Below are 6,047 nucleotides of genomic sequence, written 5' to 3' on the forward strand. Positions count from 1 at the left end.
TACAGTGGGCAGTGGAAAGCTGTGCTGCTCTGCCTGAGCATGCTGCCATACCCAGACAGCCACAGCATTTTTTTGTTTCTTTCATAGGGCCACATTCCAGTTTCAAGCACAAGGATATAGCAGACAAGACTGTGAACCATACAACTTAACACGCAGGTCTGACCATTTCATGGCTCACAGCACCTACTTTGGGAAAATCTGCTTTGCAGATGGTTCCTAACCTTGAGGTTTAGTTAGTCACAAGGTGGCTTTGCATTATAATAGTAAATAACTTTTGTATTTTGATACAATCTCATGCAAAGTAAGTTCACTGCAACATACTTACCCATACAGAATCCCTGTATGCAAACATCAGCGTATTACACTCAAAAACTTTCTTTATCAATCCCACTCCCAGAGACAAACATGCTTAACTACAGAGCACTCTGGGCAATCCCATATCAAAACCACTGTGGTTTAGGTGCAGAGTTTCTCATACACTTGTGTATTTGTTGCAATTGAGCAGGGGAAACTGGAAATTTTTGCAACATTTTTATTAACAATGCAGCATGACTCAAGTTTCCTCACTTTCCCAAGCCCAGCCACACACCAGGGCAAAGAGGTCAGCCTCTTTCCTGGGCTGAGGGAAGACAGTGGAACAACTGCACACTTGCAGCCAAACTGATACTGATAAGGGACCGATGACTAACAGTGTGATCATTAACCCTTCACTTGGACAGAAAAGCCCCAGAAAGCAGAAGAGCTGCTGAAATCCTCACCTCAGAGCCCAGACCCAAGGGCACACTGGCTGTAAGGTATCCCAGCCAGCTGGCTGGGTCCTGCAATGGCACCCTCACACTGCCCTGGGCAGGGAATGCTCCCAAGAACAGAACATCTGTGAGACAAGAGAAACTACCTGAATTCCTGCAGCCACCACCAACTGCCCCCACAGGATCAGAGACCAAGAAAACTACCATTCACACAGACTCCCTGAAAAACCAGAGAAAGGAATATCTCTCTCTAGCCAGATGATTCCTGATGATGAATTATGTCTATTTATGCAAAATCAAAGGGTCAGACAAAGAACTGAAAAAGACAGAGGGCTATGGGATAACTTCAAGGTGGGCATAAGTAAAGTCCAGGAGATGAAGCATCCTCCAAGTCTGCACCTGCCCACTGAAGGGATTTTGCAAAGTGACCCAAGCAATATGAGGCACAGAATGAAGAGCTCCTGACCTGTCCCACGGTGTTGACAGTTGTGTAAGAACTGCTCCTGACTTAGGGAGCCTGACTGGTGAAATAAAGAACTGTCTGGTTTCTGCCCTCTGCGCTTACCTGAATTCCTTTTGTCCAAGTCTACAAGAGCACATTTCTAGCTTTAAAATCTTGTCCCCTCCTGGCTGTGATTCCTTACCCTCTTGAAACTCCATAAACACTCTGTGCTTTTCTTTCTTCTTTCTTGGTGTTACTCTGAATCTTATATTTCAGCAGCTTACAACTCTTCAGTTTCTAACCCTAAGGTTTCCTGCCAGGTCCTCACAGATGTGCCCTATCACCACAGGCCATCTTCTTGCACAGGCTGAACTCTCAACCTCTCCCCTGATATCTGGGCTGTGGATGATGACCAGCCCAGGGGTAGCACAATGAGCCCAAGCTTCCCCCACAGCCCTTCTTCTGCACAGCCCGTGTCCCAACCTCACACAACCAGAGCCTGTTCCACTCAGCTCCACAATCTTCATCTCTGTCTCAGGCCTTAAGTGTTAGATCTTCACAATACCTCACCAACTTCTCCTCCTTCATGTCTCTGTATGACACAGTATTTCTTGTCTGCTAACACAAATGAAACTGTCATCCATCACTATCATCCTCTGGTTTTCATCAAATCAAGGGTTTGGGTTGGAAGGGACCTTAAAGATCATCTTGTTCCAACCAGTTGGCCATGGGCAGGGACACCTTCCACTAAGCCTCATTCAGCCTGGCCTTGGACACTTCCAGGAACAGGGAAAACACTCATTTCCAAACACTTATTTATCTTGAAATGTAATATTTTACTCATTTATCCACCCTGTGTGCTGTCACAGGGATCATTTTTCTAAGCTACAACCACATCACCTCTCAGTTTCCCAATGCACCAAAACCTCTTGACTTTCAAAGACTGTTCTAGTCTCCCTCCACTTGCCCTTGCATTGCCTCCAATGATGTAAAGGTTTCCTCTCTGTCCAAGGAATGATAACAGGCTCCACTGCCTCCTTGTTCTGTATTTGAGCAAGGGTGTGGAGGGAGAGACGTGCCTGTGTGCAGGAGCAATAGGAGACAGTGCGACCCTCTGGATCACCCTGATAGTCAAAAGTCAGCTGCTTGTTCCCAGCTGCTTGGCAAAGGAGATCTTGGAGAAGAGATTTGAAGTAGATCAGCCTGCTAATATCTAAAAAAAACCCCAAACAAACCAACAAAAAAACACCAAAAAAACCTGTCCTCCCAGCACACTGTGAAACTATAAACTCCCTTCAGCCAAGGGCTGTGGTTTTGCCTTCTGCTCACACAGAGGGGTCCTCAACCACAGCAAATACCTCTCTGCACAACAGAAATAAAATAAGATAATCAAGGCTAACAGCAAAGGAAGTTGTCCTGGGTGGTTTTAGGCTGAGTGCAACACATCACCACCACACCTCACGCTTAGCTCAAAAGCAGTAATGTAACACAGTCCTCAGACAGAAGAAGTAAAGAGAAAAAACAGCCAGGACAAGGCTCATGCAAAAGGGCATTCCAGAGCACCCCAATTTTACCTTCATCACTAAACCCTCATGTTCTGTGTGCAATCAGCAGAGATGTTTAAAAATAAAACTGCTTCTGCTGCCAGCCTGGAGATGTGCCTGACCTGAATACACCCAGCTATTTTTAGAGCATCACCGCACTCCTTTCAGCCATCCCGTATTTATAAAACGGAAGTTATGAGGAAAGTTGCTCTTGGCTGGCACCGGGAAGGAGCAGGCAAGCTAACAATAGGCAAAGCAATTCAAGAAGTGCCAACAATAGGAGCTCTTCATTTTTCCTTCTAAATATGAAGAGTGTTGAAAATGTCTGGTTAAATCCTGCTGCCTCAAGATGCTCCCAGAGTGTTGTTAATCAAGGAAAATCAGAAGACTCCCTGCACAAGCTCAGAGGGGAGATTCCCTCCCCCCAGCAGCATTCAGCTGACACCAGCGGGGATGCTTCTTACAGTTCCCTGCAGTCTGAAAAGACCAGAGCTGCAAAGACATTCCTCATTCATCCGAGCGCTCCCGGCTTTGCCTCCTTCCCAGCCCCCAAAATTCCGGCCCTGCATCAACCTGTGGGGCGGCCACCGGGCCTACCTTTCCCTCGGGCATCCCTGGGGGCGGCGGCCGTGGTGCATCCCGGCCAGGGCTGGGCTGAGCTCGGCTCCAGCGGGGAGGGAGCCCGGCGCTCCTCCGCACCTCGCACAACTCCCGGGGCGCCAACTTCGCCTCTGCGGCCCGGGACCCTCTCGGAGCGGAGGGGAGCAGCCCGGCGCAGAGCTCCCGCTGCACCGCGGGGCTGGCAGAGGCACTTCGGGGAGGTGTCACCGCCGCCGGCCCGGCCGGCCCCCACCGCTGCGCCCGCGGGCCCGGCCCCGCTCCCCGCACGCCCCGGCGCCTGCCCGTGTCCCGGCGCTGTCGGGACCCTCTCCGCGGCCCGCCCGCCCCGCCGCACCTGTGCCGGCGCTCGCCGCGCTCCGAGCCGGGCCGGGGCCGCGCTGCCGGCGGGGCGCGGGCGCTGCGGGGCCGGCCCGGCTGCGCGGGCGCGGCTCCGTGCGCGGCTCCGGCGGGCGGGGGGCGCGGCGAGGACGCGCTACTGCCACTGCCGCCGCCGGCCGCCGCCGCCACCGCGGGCGGGAGCCGCTTTCGGTTTCATGGCAACCCCCGGGCGGGGAGACCCCGGCGGCGGCACCGCCCCGCTCCGGGCGCCGGCGGCGCTCCCGGGCTGGAGGAGGGAGCGGCGGCGTTCCCCCGCCTCCTTAGGGAGTCGCGGCTGCGGATGGCTCCCCGGCGGTCCGTCCTCACCTGCCGCCGGCCCCGGGCTCAGCACAGCACCCTGCAGCCTCCCGAACGCCGCTGAGGCTCGCTAAGGGCGGCAGAGCCGGGCCCCGCCGGCCAGGGAGTTTTCCCGGAGCGGCGGCGGGGCTCGGACGCGGCACTCGCTGCCTGCAGGGAGGGCAGCGGCTGTGCTCTCATTATTTACACCCGCGGGATTGAAAGACTGAAAATAAGCCCATGCTGAATAGGCAAAGGACAACACGGGCATGCCACATGCCAGTTATTATTTGCTATTATAATATTACTATTACATGCCGGGACTGCTGGCTAATGACCCGAGATGTGCCGAAGGGTTCCTTACAAAGCAGGCAACGCCGCCCTCCTCCAGCCAACAGTATTGATGCGAGGGCTTTGCTGCCCGTGGTACATCACCTGCTGCTGCACTTTGTGCTGTCTTCCACATTAAACCACTTCTGGGAAAACCGGTCTCTAAGTAGCATTCCATCCTAGCACACGCACACAAGCACTGAGGCTAACAAAAAAAGAAACAATTGGGTCGTGTTATCTGGCTCGTCTTCAAAGGAGCTCTAAAACCAATACTAATAAAATGGTTTCAGAAAGATTCTTCTTTCGCTAAAATGACTGAGAATTGTCACTCCCGAGGGAGTCAGTCCAGAGTGCTTTGACTCTGGGAGCCCAGAAAAGACATTACTACAACAGACACTTTTCAAAACGCTCCTTCTTGAAAAATTAGGTTGGTTTTATTTTTTATTAGCTTTTAGGAATATCCTGATTAGCCTCGGCACTACTTGCTGGGAAGTTCACAGGAAGATCCATCAGAACAACAGGTATTATGTTTCTGTAATTAAATATTTATAAATTTAAATGAATAGTTTAGCGATGGAATCAGGTTGCCAAGCTGGTCATTGGCTGCACTATTCTCCCAGTGCAGAAAATAATTCCCCAGAACAGTGCTTTGTGGGGATGAAGATCCGTCAATAAAACCATCAGACATCAGGATGCAGGCATTAGTTTAAAAATCTCTCTTCACTTAAGGCTCAGCAAGCATAACCGGAGGCCTGGTCTGCATAAAGACAAAGTTGCATCGTTGAAACTGCAGTAGAGATCACAATCCCTGAATCTCAGTGCTTCCTTTTAAGCCAATCCAAGGGAAAACTGCCAAGTCAGTAACAGCAATGAGGATTTATTGTGCTGCTAGAATTCTTTCAGCCTACAAAACTGCACTGAAAAGGAGCTTTAAGATTAAAGAATTGACAGAACTAAATGTAGCAGCCTTCAATAGCGGTGAAAACGAAGTATTTTCCAAAGTCGTACTTTAGAATTAATTTTGAGGATGTCTCTTCTATAAAAGGAGGCACCGGCCAATTAAATAGTCCAGACACTGTTGCCTGTATATTCCACCTCTCCTCCATACCTGACTGAACATTTTTGATACCTGATTCATCAGCAATGGACTACGAGTAGTGCTAGAGTTCATGTTTGCCTTTATCTCATATACAACTGCCTAGGATCTTAAAACAGATGTCTATCCTATCAATGCCTGGTTTTAACTCACTCTGAGAAAGGCAAAGCCTTGAGGTCTGGCTACCTCAGCCTCAGGAAAAACTGGAGGTTCACGACATTCAGCTGATGACTGAACTGTATTTGGTGCTGTTTACAGTGCAACAGTGCTCTACAACTTCCCTTGCATTATGAAACATCTCCAAGCACACTATTTGATGTTTGGCTTTGCTTTTGCCTGACAGAAACCACATTGCTGCCCGGCCTCAGCGGTAAATTCAGTCTTTTCCTTTATTTTGCTATGAAGAGGCACATAACCTCCATCCCAAACTATTCCCTAAACTCTGCAATTCGTTTCTATCCATATATAAAATCCTGTATCTGTAAGCTACGGGTTTGTGTTCTGTTCTTGATGCATTGTGAGGCTTCCAGAGTAAAGAAAAATCCCAACACTCTAAGGATGAAAAAAACCCTAAGGACAGAAGTACCTAATTCCTTTTGCTCAGGAGCAAC

This window comes from Sturnus vulgaris, chromosome 3, assembly GCF_052056855.1.
Source record: "Sturnus vulgaris isolate bStuVul1 chromosome 3, bStuVul1.hap1, whole genome shotgun sequence".
NCBI classification, from domain to species: Eukaryota; Metazoa; Chordata; class Aves; order Passeriformes; family Sturnidae; genus Sturnus; species Sturnus vulgaris.